Source organism: Ictalurus punctatus, chromosome 5 (assembly GCF_001660625.3).
Source record: "Ictalurus punctatus breed USDA103 chromosome 5, Coco_2.0, whole genome shotgun sequence".
Lineage (NCBI taxonomy): Eukaryota > Metazoa > Chordata > Actinopteri > Siluriformes > Ictaluridae > Ictalurus > Ictalurus punctatus.
Window position 1 is genome coordinate 31292990 of NC_030420.2, and position 18471 is coordinate 31311460.

At 43.0% G+C, this 18471-nt stretch overlaps 1 protein-coding gene across 1 annotated transcript in view; it reads right to left on the reverse strand.

Moving 5' to 3' along the window:
* ccdc120a (coiled-coil domain containing 120a) overlaps positions 1-18471 on the reverse strand; it is a 62248-nt gene that overhangs the window by 39273 nt on the left and 4504 nt on the right. The gene's annotated exons all lie outside the window — the stretch shown is intronic.

The window sequence follows — 18471 nt, forward strand, 5'->3', positions numbered from 1 at the left end:
CCACGTTCCAAGTATTCCCGCTCCGTGCCAGATGTTCCTTGGATAGGTTCCGGATCGACCGAGACGAAGATGAAGACGAAGATGAATAAATAAATGGACGACGTGACGATGTCTACCTCGTGGGGCTCCTATTGATCATGAACACTGCACGTTTATTGTAATGAGGGAAAGCAACTAAAATGAAGCCAAGGGTGAAAAATGTTTTAACCTTATTAAAACACAGAATACAGAACGTTAGTACGCAAACATTGTCAGCCTTTTTGTTTGTTTGTTTGTTTTTTCAAATCTGAGTTTCAAACGATGATCTATTGGGCATATTTTGTACTTCATAGATCCTGAAACAGTATCATGTTATACCCTATGTAGGGATCAAACACATTGAATAGGAAGCCATTCAGCATACAATGTGGGGGGAGGGGTATATAAATCACAGGTAAGAAGAATGTAAAATCACAACAATGGGAAAAAAATATTCCCATGGGTTAACAAATATGATAAATAATGATGATGATAAAAGCAAGATAAAATTCCAATATTACCAGAGTACCACTGCATTACTACTTACATGACTATGGTGCCAGATTGCCCAGTAGAAAAGCAGTTCTGGTCAATATCGGGGGTGGGGTTGGTAAATACTTACGCAAGGCTATACTTAAGATGTAGTTACAATATGGGTCACTTGGCATTAACTGGAACTAATGACAAACACTTTAGGGATCATGGATTTGGGGGGGGGGGGGGGTAAATACTTATGCAAGGCTATACTTAAGCTGTAGGTACAGTATGGGTCACTTGGCATTAATCGGAACTAATGACACACACTTTAGGGATCATGGATTTGGGGGGGGGGGGGTAAATACTTATGCAAGGCTATACTTAAGCTGTAGTTACAGTATGGGTCACTTGGCATTAATTGGAACTAATAACAAACACTTTAAGGATCCTGGATTGGGGGGGGGGGGGGGGGGGGTATGGGTCACTTGGCATTAATCGGAACTAATGACACACACTTTAGGGATCATGGATTTGATACTGTACCATATTGTCCGTTGGAAAAATGGTCGAAGTGCATGACTGGCAAATGTTTTCCAGAAATGAAACTGGAAACCAGTATTCGAAACGAATGAAATTATAACCCAGGAGCTGTTAATCCGAGACGTCCCAAGTGTTTGTGTCTGCTATCATTACTTTTACATTACGAGTCATAAAGTCAGGCTTGGTCGGTGAGACTGAGTGGACTGTTGAGTAGGCCAGGTCACTGGGGTCACGGTGCTGTAGTGCATTTCCTCCCAGCAGATTCTACACATACGGGATGCCGGACAAGTCGGCGGTCATGTGAATGTGAACGTCCATGTTTCCTCTCCTTCCTCCTGCCATAATGAGCACGCTCTCGAGCAGCTCACAGTCAGTGGAGCAAAGTGCACTCGGAGTGCAAAGACTGGAGAACTAGCAAACAAATAATTTACTGCCCACTGTGCCACAGCGCACGCTCCACCCAGGGTTACTTCATTCGGTGAGAATGAGGTTCCACCACAGGACGGCTAACATGACTAACGCCGTGTTAGATTTGGCATTGACAATCACGATGATGTAATGCTAACTGGTCCCTACTGGCTTTTCTTTACTGCTAATCAGTTATTATACTGTAATGTGGTGAGAACGTCGTGGCGAAGTCAGGAGAACGTCCGCGTCACACTCAGTGGTGGATCAGATGATATAGACCGGGGGTAGGCAGTCTTATCTGGCTGCAGGTTTTCATTGCAACTAAAAAAAAAAGCACAACACCTGATACAACCAATCGATTGTTTGAGGACTGATACTAACTGATAGAAACCTGATATACGCCAAGACATGAAACACTTGGGGACAGGATGTTATACAGGGTGCTGAGATGCGGCCAGACTTAAAGTGGAGTTACTGTTACCACCACAAAGTTGATTATTTCCCAATAACCGGTCATCCTGTTTTAGCGTTTCATTCCTCTTATACCACATCAAATCTGCCAGTGGACACAATCTTTGAATATATTGAACAACAATGCTACTTCTTATCCATTTATAGTCATAGTTAATGCTGTGGAATGTCTACGAAACACGGAAGGTCCTGTTATTACTATTACCGCAAGACCAAACACCAGCGTCGTTCCCTCACCGGCATTCTTTTGACAGCTTTAATTCTTTTAAAGACTCGCTGACACTGGAGACTCCTTCCATTAACGCTAAATAAACATCTCCTCAGTGACGTGCTTTTTTTAAAAATCCGTTCATTCGGAGCCTCTGCCCTACAAGTCCCGTTGTACGCTGTAAACAGTAACGTGTTTGTAACGATCACATTAATATTAAACTGTGATTTGCCTTGCAGAGCTGCTGTTATAGACAATGAAGGCATTGCTTCCCACTTTCCATTCCGGTCCAGTACGCAGTCTTCATCAGTGGGGTTGGGCTTTTACTGATCATGGTTGCTCTCTGATATTTCCAAGCCAGGAGCTCTCAGGGAATTTTAAGCGAACTGCTACGTTAGGTGTGTAGCTCCAGTGCAAAATTAAGAATTAAAGAAGCGTAGACACCATTACTATCGGTTAGATTTGGAGGAAGTGCATACATTTTTTTTTTTCAACCCCCTTTCCAAATGATTCCTTTAAGTACCGGGGAATATTCGGATATTTTCCACAAAAAGTCCTGATGGGATTCTGCACTCGGGCTTTCTGGGTTTTTTTTTTTTTTTTTTTATGAAGGCGAGGCAGCTCCATCAGGACTCGCGAGCTGCACTTCAAACAGAATGCGTGATCTCCATGCGCCGCTTTGATATTCAAGGGGAGGAGCTTGGGTTGCCAAGCAACAGCTTTCGCATGATTTCCATGCTTGGAAGCAGTGCTAAGTTCTTCATCTCATCTCCAGGCTGAAAACACGAGAACATCTACAGCAAAAAAAAATTTTTTTTTTTAAAATAAAAAAAATCTGTCTTTTAACTGCTAGAAACTGGTTTGAAGTTTGGACCTAGCGAACAAACAATTCAAACGGAATCTCGAGCGTTGCTGAAACTAGTCCTTGTAAGACATTAACGATTCTGATTTAACTTATTCAAAGAACAGCACTTTGATGAAGAGAGGCAAAACCAAGGCCTTTAATTCAAGACTGTGTGTGTGTGTGTGTGTGTGTTGTGTAGAGTGCCTGTACAGCTGCAGCAGATGAAGGGAGTGAAGGGAGAGGGCTCGGAGAGATAACCCTCTGAAAAATAACCCAAACACTTGGCTGCACCTTCGACTTGTCAAGACCTGCATTTCTCACCGTAAGAGCTCAGCTGAGAGCTGAAGGCGAGGAACGGGTTTCAGATTAAGCAGAGTATCAATTATATAGTTTATATCAAAGCAACGCAGGATATAAGGACTGCTTTCTGAACTTAGTTTCAAGTTTAAAAGTAATTACAGTCTGAGGTTGTTGTTTTTTTTTGACTGCAGCATTAAAGACGTGATAAATATAAAGCTTGGAGACAGACTGCTTCATTTAACTTCTCTTAGGACAGGAACAGAAGCGTTTCCGTATCGGTGAACTTTAGTTCTTACTAAAGTAACCAGGGATACATTACCACCTACAACTGTGCACACTGTGATTAGACTAATCTTCAGTGTACTGTATAGTAGAGTGTACGGTACGGTACGGTACGGTACGGCACAGCCAGCGGTTACAATTACCGTACACGTTTCTACAAAGATTCTACAACACACCAGCAAAATTTTTTTTTTTTTCTTTTTTCCTATGGACATCCCCTCCCCAACGCGTGTGTTTACATGTACACTAATAATCAGGTCACTGTATGATTATCTGATCATTATCAGCCTTTTTAACTGGTGATTTAAAACAAACATGCTACAATATCCGAAATCAGATTTCAAGATATCCGCTAATGACGTCTGGAGGCTGTTAAGCACGTTTTGTCTTCTGCACTCCGGCTGTACTTGCGTACAAACAACCGGAACGTGGAAGGGAAAGAAAAAAAAAAAAAAAGTCTGATCAAAATACTTAGACAAAAGACGTCACAAATAAATACGTGCTAGTAAAGCAACTTGATAAAGCGACTCCAGGCAACCGAAAAAGTTCCCGAAACTCTTTACAACTAACTGCTAACTACTGGAAAGTAAACCAATACTTCCTAACGCGTAGTAATGCAACTGAAAGAAATCTGATTATTGACTTCTTCATGAACACCCAGAGTTTTCCCTTTATCCGATTACGTCACAGTGCATGTAAATATACTTCCAAAATCAGATTTTTCGAAATCATTAGCTTTATTTTGTACACGTAAACATACAAACATTTTTTTGCTCAAAAATGGCTTAACGATACCAGCAACACTGTGTTTTCAGTTGATGATAAAAGCTACGGTTTATTATTAATACGTGACTTATTGGATGTTATATCTAGGGACGGGCGATCTCTTATCGTCTGCGATACACCGGTAGAAATTCTCCCCACAGGAAGAATGAGTCTTCCCGCGATAATAGCGAAGCCTACTTGATGGCGACCCCGTTCGCAGCTCACGTGCAGAGTGAAAACAAGTTCGGCGGAAGGCGGACGTGCATCTGATGAGGAGTTTATCGCTAAACGAGGCGCTACCTCTCAAGACTGCATACAGCGGTCACTTGTATCCAAAAACAGCGGCGAACGGTACCATATTCAAATCGCCACCGATATCGTTATCGCAATAAATACCAGAAAATATCGTTTTATATGGAACTTTTAAGTCCATATCGCGTATCCCTACGCATAACACATATAGTGTTTAAAACTCCCATCACGGAAGCTACCCATCGCTAGCTTCTGATAAACACGCATCAGATCAGGCTTGTAACGGATGTATGGTCAACTTTTATTAGCAAATGAATAAATGACAAATTAAAAAGAAATAAGTAAATGAACCGACATTGTAATATAATGAAGCTCGATGACTCACAGGTACACGATGTGAAGCTATTTCTTTCCGTCCTAACCTCCCTACGGTTTCAGTGCTTGATAAATGCTTCTTTCCTCTTTGGAGCTGACATCATAAAATATATATCAATAATGTGCACACACCATGGAGGCCACTGCAGACCTCGATAAATCTCTTCATACAGTACGGAATGGAGGTGGGACCTACCTTAAATCAGTGTCGTTTGGTTGCGAAGATCAGAGGCAGCCACTATATGACAGCAAACATGTCCCTATAAGAATAGGAATATTTTACTCTTTCTACCAGTACAGAGCGATGATAAGGAGGCCACAAGACAGCGCCGATGCTCCAGACCGTTCGCTTATTTGTCTACCGCTGGCTCCCGACCAGAGACGCAGGATCCGTTTGCCAAATCATCGTTCTGATTTAAAACATTCTGAGCAGAACAACAAAACTGACCTTAACGCAGCCTAAGAGGTCAGCCAGAAGTACGGCTCAATATGTCATGCTGGCGTGCCCTATAAAGCAGGGCTTTTGTAGATGAGGTCCTGCGGACCCAGTGCTTGGGCTCGGGTGCGTGGTTTCCTTTCTGGCTCTGTCGCATTTTATTCCACTCTTCAGATAGTTATCAAGACATTTACGAGTTAAACCAGGTGTGTACGTGCAGGAGACATGAGAAGGCCAAGAGAGCCGCCATAACTCACGCAGATGACGGTAAAAAACGCAGGAGGGTTCTTAACTATTACCCACTGCTAGATGTAATGCCTGGAGTCTGTTCTTAAATTCATTTGGTTGCGTTTCCTGTGTTTTCCAAGCAAGGCATTTTGGCTCACGTGTTATATCTTTAATATTGCATATTTATTACGTTTTTAGATCCAGTTTTCCATACCTTCTTCCACAGGCAGCTCGTGCAAACGGGCTAGCAGGTTTGAGATGATATATTAGCATAATTGCTAATGTTTCGCAAATGTTTTAAGTCAGATTATTTTGTGGAAAATAGCGCAACAGCAACAAATGCTCACAAGTAAGTATACAGTATTAAGAAGCGAGGCTGGGGCTGATTTCTTTCTAGGCCAGACTGTAGTTTCATACAGCCTATCAGTGATAGTTTCAGGGACAAGGCCCCCCCCACCTAGATTTGCGCTCCATTTGGGCTGATATTTTCAGACACATCCGTAACATATCTTCAGCAGTGATTGAGAAAGTACTATGATATAATGGACGTGAACAATCAAGGTACAAATTATACCAAAGAATAAATAAATAAAACTTACACAAGAAATGTCACAGCTTGTTACAGCTAAGGGGCTTGATATGCTGAGACAAACACAACCCAGTACTGCATTATAGGCTTTAAAAAAATGAGAAATCTCGAATACAGCTAGCGGTCTATCTGCCTTTAAGTGTTTGTGTGTGTGTAATAGTTTGTCCCACATCATTCTTTTTATGCCACACCTTTTAGATATTATCATGACCAGCCTTCATGTCTTTCTACCCACTCTGAGCACAGCATCACAAGCATATGGCTGACATACTATAAGGACTTCTTTTACGTGAAAATGTCATCGGTATGTGATTCCAAGCCCAAACTGTGAAAAGTGAGCTAGTCAAGCTGTTACGCATTACAAAGAGAAAAAAAATAAATCAGTGGTTAGAAATGTTTTGCCAGGGATTCGATCAAATGTTTTCTGCTTCCAAAAACTCAACAAAAAAACAAAAAAAAAAAACAAAAAAAAAAGTAATGCAGGACAGCCCAAAAGAAAAGTGAACTCAAAGTGAGGACAGTGTGGAGCAATGCAGTGTGGAGCATTCGTCTCAAGAAAGGACAGCGAGACGAGAGGTCATTACTGGAGGAAAGAAAACAGGATGCAGACATCCCCACCAGCACAAACCAGCCTGCATACAGTAGTTACAGCAATCCGCAAAATATCCCAAAATATATCACTGAATGAAAACACTGTATTGTGATGAAGCAGCTGATGGACACCTAATTAGCTAATACTCAACAGAATATGACCCGCTCTGGAGATTTTTCAGTTCAGTCCTCAGAGACAGCCCGGTCTGGGTAATCATGAGCTGTAGATGCTGGCTCAGGTGTGTTCAGAAATGGAAGACAACAAATTGTGGACTGGTAGAGCGTCCCCGAGGACCAAACTGAACCACCTGACTTCCTGCTTTCCAGTAAGAAGGAAATGTGAGATTACATTGAAAGATTAAAGCAACAAAATGACTAATGGGAAACTGGCTGCGAAAGTTATGCCTCCCGGAGTGAGAAGTCCGAAGGGCTTGTAGAGTGCACTTCAAGGCAAAGCCCATGTTCCACCGTGGAACCGTAACTGACACTTATATGTAAAGAAGAGCATGCACGCCTATCGCAATTGAAAACAATACACAGATGCTGACTCTCCAGTGGCGCAAAAGACACGCCGTACTGTCTGGATGGGAGGGATACTCACTCTTCCACGTCAATCAAAGGCTGCCTTCACGTATCTTAGAAGAAACACATGCTAGATTTCACCTACCCTGGCTAGTAGCGGTCATTTGATAGGGGATGGTGGGTGGTGGGTGGGAATTAGCAGGTGACCAAACAAATAACAATAATACACAAATGATCTTTTTTTTTGCAAACTCAAGTTAGCTATGGACTTTTACCCGAGGTAATAGTCAATAAAAACATAGAACCTACACCAGAACGTATACATGCCTTATTCCTATAACTTATATGTTCATGCATTTATTAGGTAATACGTTCCGTACTTGAATTTGATCTACATTTATAGCTAAACTTGCCAGTTTTACCACCATTTTCCCCCGGCACCGAGAGTACGCTAATAACAGGAAACTCTTATGAACAGAGTGTCCAACAGTCGAGGCCTTTAATAATGCCAGTTTTAAAGGGCGCTTTGAAATATTTCTCATTGAACTATTTTTCAACATTCCCCATTTATAATGATCCAACATATGGCCGCCATGGGCGTTTCCCCTTCAAAGTCCCTTGCGTAAGCTTCACCACTTCAGAATGAACTACGTCACAGCACTCGTTCAGCTGCAAAGTAGATTTATTCCAGGGTTCTCCTGACCACGCCCTCTGATCACCACTGATCACCACCTGTTTTTAGTTATTAGTTTTGTTTTCTTCATTACTCACACATTACTCACTGTATATGCAACATTTCTTGTATTGTAGCTTTGTTTAGAGCAGGGTTGTTTTGGTTTTTTTTTTTAAGTACACGTGTAAGCCATGGTTACATGTGCATTACGCAACTTCAAATTTCCAAGTTTCTTGCAATTTTTTTTTTTTTTTTTTTTTTTTACCTTCGTTGTTTAGTTTGTAATTTCAGGTTCAAGTCTTTGTTCATTCATCTCCAGTCAGTATCCTGGTTAGGGCCACAGTAGATCTGGAGCCTATCCCAGGAACACTTGACATGAGGCATGAACACACACTGGTTGGTACTCAGGGCTCCATGCACCCACCCCCCAACTACCCCCCCCTTCCCCTCTAATTGGCTATTAGAGTTGCCAATCAACCCACCAGCATGGTTTTGTTAGGTGGAAGGAAACCAGAGGAACCCAGACAGAGGTACACAGACAGTAACACGAGCTCAGGATTGTACCGCGTACCCTGGAGATTTGAGGCAGTAACGATACTGACTGCACCAGCGTTCCGCCTCAAGTCTCTGAATATTCTAGTTTTGGACTCCATATGGATATTAATCTTAAGGCCATGGTGTGTGACTATGATAATTGGAGTTGTCTGAACACACAGACTCATTATATACATCCTATTGTCTCAAGCTCCATTGTCCATGTAAGGAAAAGAGCTTCTTTCTTCCTCTACGGGTGCGACATACTGTAGGTGGACACATTATGAAACTTCCATTCATCCATCCAGCCATACATTTTCCATACCGCTTATCCTACACAGGGTCACCGCGGACCCTGGAGCCTATCCCAGGGAAATCGGGGCACACGACGGGGGACACCCTAGGGGTGTACCCATGGCAGGGCACAATCACTCACACATTCACACACGACGGACAATTTGGAAACGACAATCAGCCTACAAGGCATAACTTTGCACTGGGGGAGGAAACCGGAGTACCCGGAGGAAAGCCCCGAAGCCACCATGCCCCTCATCATGAAACTTATGTGCTATTAACATACAGAATGTAACAAATTTAATATTTGGATATACTCATATGCCCGCTATGTATGTAAACTTCAGCTCATTTTAATGTATATGTTGTATGTATTTTGTGTGTGTGTGTGTGTGTGTGTGTGTGTGTTTATATATATATATATATATATATATATATATATATATATAGAGTAATGTATTGTACAACTTAATCTTAGGTCTCTTTTGTTACACTGTGCACTACTGTTGTCTCACATTTGTCTTTGTTCTCTAAAGTCTGTAACTTTCCATCAAGAATTATGGACATTAAATCACTTTATACGTGGGAAAGATTTGAATTTAACATTATGGCTGTCAGAGCTGGATTTCTGGACACACACACACACACACACACACACACACACTTATCCTAGTCCTGGGTTTTGGACTGTGTAATGTGAAATTCTCCACAAAGTCTTTACTGTCCTCTAACCACAGGGTTAAATCAGGTTTAGCTGAAGTGGAGGTTGGAGTTTGAAATGCAAGAGCGCCCTCTTTGGTAGACAATATGCACTACACCATCAGGGCGCAGCACTTTTCCACAAAAAGTGTGAACACTTTCCCAACAACGTTTAAAAATAGATCAACACCTGCCTTCGCGCTTCTGCCAGAACCTCCTGACATCTTCCCCGAATCCGAGGAAAGAAAGACCATGATGTATTGTGAATGTACTTTCTAGTCATTTAACCATGAAGGGTGGAGGATAACATTAACCCCATACTTCGATCTCTATTCATGATAAAGACAAGAAGATTGTAAAACACCGCGTCTACTGACATTAAAATATCCAACATCATTCACGCTGAAACGGTGCCTCCTGTACACGAGCCGAAAAACCTCAGCGTTTCTGTTAGCTACATTAGCAAAGACAAAACAGGCAGCAGACAGATGTGCAGATGTTAGCCCGTTTTCTCGGCACAAACAAAGAGAAACACGGGCTCTCGCGTCAGTGTAGATGCGCCGCCTCGTCCGAATCCATGCTTTGAGAGACAACGCTGTGTGCCAGAACGAGTTCAAGGCCAGGTCACATGCCTCTTCAGATTTCACTTTGTGTTAGAGAAATCCGAAAGAGACGCTGGATGCCGTGGACGTGATGTGGAACAACACGTGACTATCTTCACTGGGAGAAAGAAGCTTCTTTAGAAACCTGGTCAGCTGCCCAAATTAATCTCCATTAGAAGTAGTTACTAAAATAAACCCAGTGGGAGAAAAATCTAAAAATATACCGTATATCTCATTATTATCTCTGTAAGTTCCTCCCGGACACCAATGAGACCATAGAAGCTCAGCAGAGATGACACGCTTGCTGCCTGCCTTTTAAATCATAACCTTCTAACATATCAATCATCAAATGCTATGTGATTAAAATGTGGATAAGTTTGATGATAACAGTACCCACTTTTAAATTTATCCTGTGCCCCAACAACAGCCATTTTGTTGGTCTGTTTGCTTGTTTACATTTAAATACCGGCGCTACATGGCTAATAAAGGTAATGAATAATGGAAGTTTAACTTGTCTAAATTCCTTTCTGTAAATACATAACATCCAGCTTTGTGTTACAATTGCACCTTTCTAGACTAATGTTGTGAAACTGCGTTAGGGAGGAGAAAAAAAATGCACAGGAAAAAAGTTTTCCAAGATGGCCGCCCCATTACGTTATAGTGTTCATCACTGACGTTTTGCTCGTGTTTATAGATCACGCTACAGGTCACACTGTGTCCTGATACACGGCAGCTTGTCAGGTGCTAGAGCGGGTCGTCCACTAATCGTAGGGCTGGTGGTTCGATTCCCGGCCCACGTGACTCCACATGCCGAAGTGTCCTTGGGCAAGACATTGAACCCCAAGTTGCTCCCGATGGCAAGTTAGCGCCTTGCGTGGCAGCTCTGCTAGCATCGGTGTGTGAGTGTGTGTGAATCGGTGAATGAGATCCAGCGTAAAGCGCTTTGGATAACAGCGCTATATAAGCGCAGACCATTTGCCATTTGATTGTAAGAAATCGTTCGTAGAACATGAAACGCCAGTCAAACTATACTGCACTAAACTGAAAGGCGGAGCTTGTCGTCGTCAGAGGGCGGTAACGTATCTGATTTGCATAATGTGACGTTTCGGTATTTGGGTGCCATGACACATAGCGGATTTCACTACAGAAGAGGCTCCGCGGAAGTGGAACCACATACGGGTTTTCCATTATTTCAACAGATTTTGACGGGTTGTCGTGTCATTTTCCGCAAGACCGCTATGACGTGTACGTACAAAGCGATTCGTTTCGGTTTTTAACCAAAATGTCTGAGGTGTAATTACTCTTCAAGTTAAAGTTATTGCTGTCAAAATGCATTGCTGTGGAGTAGAAATCTACAGAGACTGGTTTACTAGCGTGGAAAGTCAGAAATCGGTGAAAGCAGCCGGGCTATATTTAGGATCCGTGAAATCTAATTAGTTTTGAATTGAGTACTGCTGAACAGGTTAATTAAATTTAGACAGTGGGAGCTCAGTTATTTTTAATTTAGCAGCTCATGACCAACAATCTCTCGAGTTTCTCTCTAGTGCAGTTTGTGAATGCCAACCACACACTAGCCCTTCATTATTTTTTTAACCGTTCGTCTAACCGAGCTCTTTTCTCTCCGTTTCATTGCGCTCTCTCGTTCTTCCTCTGCAAGCCGGTATATCCTTGTAACCACTGCTTTTGTGGGTCTTTTCTAACGCAGCTACAGACACACCCAGTAACCTACACCAAGCACTTGCTCTACACTGCGTACGCAACTCCTTCAGAAAACTGACAGCCAGTGCATTAACCTCTGCACCATCCATATGCTGGAGTAATGGATTTCCTTCCTCTGTTTTCTCTCACAATCTGCTCTATTTATATTTGTTTTCCTCTCCTCTCTTTCCCTCTTTCTCCCTTTTTCTCTAGGTCCCCCCCCCCCCTCCCCTCCCCTCCCCACCCTCACTCCATGTTGCTATGTGATTTGCCGTACAGTCTGGCCTATATTTTTCTGCTCGAGTGAAACTCAGATCTGTCACAGTTCAACACAGAGTCAAACAGCACAGTAAGAAAGAGCAAAATACCGTAAGAGAGTGAGTGATAGAGAGAGAGAGAGAGAGAGAGAGAGAGAGAGAGAGAGAGAGAGACAGAGAGGATGGGAGGGGGAAAAAAAAAAAAGAAGACACTCGACAGGCGAAAGCCAACCGCTGCATGGCAACAACGCTGAAAATCCCCTACTAAAAATAGTGGCATATCGCAGCCTGGCAGTTCCGACTGCACAGCCAATAACCTTTCACCCCTAGGGCGCTGGCAGTAGGGGGGCGGGGTCAAGTCTTCGCCATGGCATCTGGGTGATTGACACAGACCCAGATGTTTGAACTGATGCGACGAGGTCAAGCTCTCGTCTACGTGTTCGATGGCCGATCTCATTCAGAAACAACAATGAAACAATGAAAACAGCAAAGCGAGTGTTTAAACAGCGCAGAGCTGCTTCGCTCATATTTTCCCCGAAAGTTCCCCCCGGACTGCGGATTGGTCCTCTTCTCTAAATCCCCTGGGCCTTGTTTTCACACACATATTTCTGCCATTGGTCACACTTCGGCCTGCCACTGTCCGAGCGGTCTCTTTAATTTGCCGCAGTCAGCAGAACTCTTTGAAGACGCCACAGCGCTCCACCCTTCATATGCAACTACCATGAACATGATCCGTCCCTCTACGTGCCCTTCAAGCACAGAATTACTCCACAGGGACTGGTTTATTGGAAACTGAGAAGAATCCTAATAGTTTAGTTTAATCCATTCAGAATTCTACATATGTATGAGCTAAACCATGCCTCAGTGAATATTAAGTACTGGAAGGTTAACATTTGTTCGGTTCAGAAATATTCAAAGATGATCCGTTTCTATAGACTTTGGATAGGTATCAGATTTGAAATATTTTCTGATCTGATCCATTAGATTTCATTCCACTGCCACATCAGCTGTTTTTTCTTTTTCTTTTTTAAATATGCGATGTTGCACAACTTGGCAACAAAAGCTTGCAGACTGTCCGCTGGATTCCTCAAAAGTTCTTCGGTTCTTTGGTTGCTTAAGGCAGCGTATCTTGAAGCAGTCCTCAGGGCCTCTCCCCCCAGTCAGTCCAAATATCCTAAAGTGGTTCTATTGTAATGTTATTCAGCAAAAGAACTCCTCAGTTGCAAGGTTCTTCTTGGACCTTCAGGGATTTCCCCTTAGGAACAAACAGTAGAACTCGTTAAAGGTTGCTAACCCTGCGTAACAGAAAAGCATTTGCGCTGTTGTCGGGAAATCATGAAATCACAGCTATCCATGGCCGGGAGTCCAGGAGGGCCAAATTCCGTCTGCTCTCTGGGTAGGATGGATAGCATTACTCTCTCCACTATCAATCAGAGCGACACTAGTCCATCATGGGCGTCTGTGCGCTCAAATACTGTGGAAGATGGCAATTATCAGTTTCCTTTAATTTGCCCTGTGATACGGCATGAGCTGTCGTGTGATGAGAAGAGCTATCTATCCATCCATCCATCCATCCATCTATTCATGTTCTATACCGCTTATCCTACACAGGGTCGCGAGGGATCTTGGAGCCTAATCTACAGAACTTGGGGCACGAGGCGGGGGACACCCTGGATGGTGTGCCAACCCATCGCAGGGCACAAGCGCACACACATTCACACACTACGGAGAATTTGGAAATGCCAATCAGCCTACAACGCACGTCTTTGGACTGTTAGAGGAAACCAGAGCACCTGGAGGAAACCCCCAAAGCACGAGGAGAACATGCAAACTCCACACACGAGGCAGGATTCGAACCTCCAACCTCGGAAGTGTGAGGAGAACTATCTAGTAGGAGGGAACTGGCGAATGAACAAATTCTGAGAAAATTAGGTCATCTTTATTTATTTTTTAATGCATCATGATTGCACATCATGTTCTGTCCGCTACTCTCGGGTTAAAATGAAGTACAATATTGATGTCATTTCAATACAACCGTCATGCTCATCAGGTACAACATTTAAGTATTGTTAGTATTTCGTATATCCTGTAACTTCTCCAGAGCCTCTCAAAACTGTCACTTTGCCCCACTTATCGACTTTCAGTAGCTACGTTGCACTTAACGTTATGAAAGATTCAGCACACTAGTCCTTCAAGTACATGCTATTTATTCTGTTTCATACTTAAAATATTACATAAATCTCTTTTCTCTGGTAAGCTCGGGTGTCATATGCCCGGTAATAATGTTACGCAACTCTGCTTGTGCTATGGTTTTGTAAGCCATGAAATATATTACCTAACTCATTTTATATCAAAAGCCTCAGTGGAACTACACATCACATTTATAGAAGTGACATGCAGCAGTATAAGACGCATGTAAAAGCTTCAGTTCCGGACGTGTGCAGTGGTGATGGATGGAAAGCGTCAGGATCCGCCAGCTGATCTGCTGCATGTTGGATAACGCGTGTTTATTCGATAACGTCTGGTGTCGTGGTTTTTAGATTTGTCCTCGAGCTACGAGGACAATGTAGCGAACGAGTTTTAGAAGTCTGGATCAAGTCTTTAAATATACAAATCACACGTTTGCCTCCGTATGACTGTAGCGTATAAACACGGACAGAACTTTCCGCACTGGAACGTGCGGCGACGTCTCGGTCAACAAGAATCAATTGTAAGCCATTTCTGGTTGGGGTTTACGCTATAATGGAAAGTGTAAAGCCGGACTTGTAGTGAAAAGTCGAACCCGATGTGGATTCTTATTTAAACGTATTAACCCGAATTGTCCCTTGTAGTTTACATAGCTTGAAGGAGTCATCTGAAGCAAAGATTTAACAAATTGGACGTTCATAAGGGAAGAAAAGTGAGATTTTCAGCGAGATAGACCTTCGTCCTTTATTACTCATTAGCCGTCTCAGCCTCAAGCAAATGTAAGACTCTGATCTGATCAAAAATACGTGTACGTTTTATTTCTCGCCAAACTATTCTTCAGTGTTTCTAAAGGAAGACAGCAATGGGGCTCCCGATATATTTAGTCGAAACATTCACATGACTTTAATCCCATTACCATTTTGAAATGCAAGGTCATCATTTCCAAGCATGTAATATGCGACATTTATTGATGCCGAGCAGGGAAAATATATCCAGTCGTTGGAAATCACAATATTTACGAGATTTCCTAAAATTCTGCTTTCATATTGCCCGATTCTCCGAGCCTGGTTCGAATTACAGGACCCTTTTCCACGCGCAAGCACACAGAATCCCAAATATTGGTTTTTGTAAGGTATGTGAAATATTTGTGTTCATAACCTTCAAGGGGTTTAGGTGTTCTTTCCCTTCTTAACCACTAAGCCTAAGCGTTTGGATACCCAAGTGTTTGGATACTGTGCTTCTGCAGCTCCTGCTGCATGCTGTCCACACACCTAATATTAAAAAGTGGACAAAGTGGGCCGCACGGTCTCTTGCTCACAAGAACCGTACCCGTCGTGCACAGACCTCTGGGTAAAGACAGCGCCGCAGGGCTTAGTTAATACAGCAGGGCAATGTTAATCCACTTTGGCCTCCTTCCAAAAAGTACAATATACTCATTCTCTCATGCAGGCGACAAAAGCACTGCTGCAGCTTTAGACTGGAAGTCTGGTTCTCTTCCAGGTGCACCGTATGAAGATGTATAGTCGTATAAAGGCGCATAAATGTGAGGATAACAACCTGCATTATGTATAATATGCGAGGACTAAAACATGACGAAACATAAAACAGGGTGTGCTGTTATAGGAAAATAATCAGCGCTACCGCCCAAAGTGTTTTATTCGTCTTACATCACAGATATTTGCTAATTTGCTTATTAAGTAAAGAATATCTACACGGACTGATTTTTAAAAACATGGAAGGAGTCTCCAGTGTCAGCACTTTGTACGCCTCAGAGTGAAGCTCGAACGTCAAGCTTTCCAACATGGGAAAGTCTTCAGGGTCGATGGTGTTGCGGTTTTTGCAGTTTCTATATAACATGAACTTAGATTTTGTTGTTGTTGTTTCGTCATTCTTTAATAAATTATGAGAGAAATACAATTTTAAAAAACCCACTCAACTTTCAAAATTCAATCAACGTCAGGGTGGTAACAGTAACCCCAGTCTCGCCACTCAATCGTTGATTATTTTCCTGTAACGGAATGCCCCCCCCCCCTAGTGTTTTATTCTTAACTTTGTTTGCTTGTATCTTTACTTACTTTCCTGAAAAATAAAATCACAGATCAATAATTGACTTCACAACTCGCGATACAAAATACTAATCCCCGTGTCAATTCAGACGCGCCGTCAAATGTTTACACACGCACTACGGATCCGGTGCTGCCAAGGAATTATATACAGGAAGTATATAGAAGTATTTAGAAATGTAAGCACAGAAATCAAGTAACGGCACAGGAAGTGCAGATCAGGTACCGAAGTGCACTCTCTGGATAATGTTTCTACATTCTTCCAAAAAAAACAAGAGAGAGAGAGAGAGAGAGAGAGAGAGAGAGAGAGAGAGAGAGAGAGAGAGAGAGAGAAAGAAATGGATGTACAGTATCTGACTTCATTGGGTCTGACGCACAAATCGTTGAATCTTTACACTCTTTGAAGACTCAGGAAGATCACGCCTTAAAAAGCATTAAGAGGTTCGTTCACTGAGCCCAAATCATGCGTCTCTATAGCTCTTCCTGCTTCGCTGTGTGTCTAAAGCAGTTTCTCGAAAATCCCTCAACGTCGTTGCTGTTGTGAAATTCTTACACGTGTGTTAAACTAAAACGCACAAAGCTAGATTACAAACCCGCCGCCGTGTATTTGCTACGTAGAGCCGTGTCGTTAAAGCTCGAGACCAGCACGTTTCCGCACTCTGCGTCTTCGCTCTCGCACACCTTCCCTCCCAGAGAACCGAGCGGAGACTACATTATGCTCATAGCAACCCAGATTCGCCTGCTGAACATCCTGCCCCATTCAGCAGAGGAGAGAAAGAGATAGAGAGGACTTTGATTTAGACTCGGTGTAAAATATTCACTGAGCCTCCAGCGGCAGAGGATGAGCTGCTCTGAATGTCTAATTAGAAATCAGAGGCAAAAAGGCTGCCCTAATTATACCCAACCCCTACACACTCACTCTTTCACACCCGTGTTCGCCTCGCACCCCTCCCTCATTCGCCCCATCCATCCTTCCTTCCCCCCCCCCCCATCTCCCTCGAAGTCCTTCTGCTCTTCTCTTCCTCCTCCACCTCCTTCTCCTCCTCTTCTATTCTCTCTGTCCATTCCCAAGTGGTCTAATAAAGTGGCCCCATTTCCCACTGCAGTCCTCGTTCCTGGAGTCGCTGGCACTCCTAACAAGCTCGCGTTCGATCTCGGGCTGCATAATAAGGGTGAAATATCATAGTGTTTATTTAACGTGACAAAACACGTTTCACTTACCTATGTGGCACGGTTTAATGGAGAATTTTATCACGGAAATGCGCCTCGATCCATCAGGACGGTATTCCGCTACATCTGCGATTCGTCGGCGTGATGTATTAGACGGTTCATTTGCATATCATGACCTTATTTTTACGGTATTATATTGCAGAGGCGACATTATATCGCAGTACAGCGGAACGAACCGCAATGAACAGATTATTTTAGTAAACGTTCCTGGACGCTCTGAGCCATTAGTATTATTATTCTTCTTGTTATTTCGTCTCATCGCCACTTACTCAAAAAAGTAAGACCTCTATAAATATACAGTGTACTAGGGGTGTAACGCAATGCCACTATCTGTATCTTTATCTGTTTAGCTCCAAATATCCTTATCTGTATTCAGATTTAAACACAAAGTGTTTGGGGTCCAAATCTTTAATTAAATATAAACCCTACTCGTGGTGGCTTAGTAGTTAGCGAGTACTGTTGCCTCGCGTCTCTGGTGTTGGGGGTTTTAATTCCACCTCTGCCCTGTGAGCACAGTGTTTGCATTTTCTCCCAAAAGACTTGTAGGCTGTGTGTGAATGTGTGCGTGATTGTGCCCTGCGATGGGTTGGCACCCGGTCCAGGGTGTCCCCCGCCCTGTGCCCCGAGTTTCCTGGGATATTTTCCAGGCTTCCTGCGACCCTGTGCAGGATAAGCGGTATGGAAAATGGATGGATGGATGGATGGATGAACGCTACTACGATGCCTCCAGAACCACTAGAAAACACACACACGCACACACACACACAAAAAAAAACAGATGTAGAAATGGCAGCACCGCCAGCATGGTGCGTTAATTCTGGCTCTGACGGTTCCGCAACCTCAGTAGCCTCATTTAAACCGCCACAACCCTGAGCAGTATACTAAGCATGAACGATTGAATGGATGTTGTAGATGCATTGCACAGCAT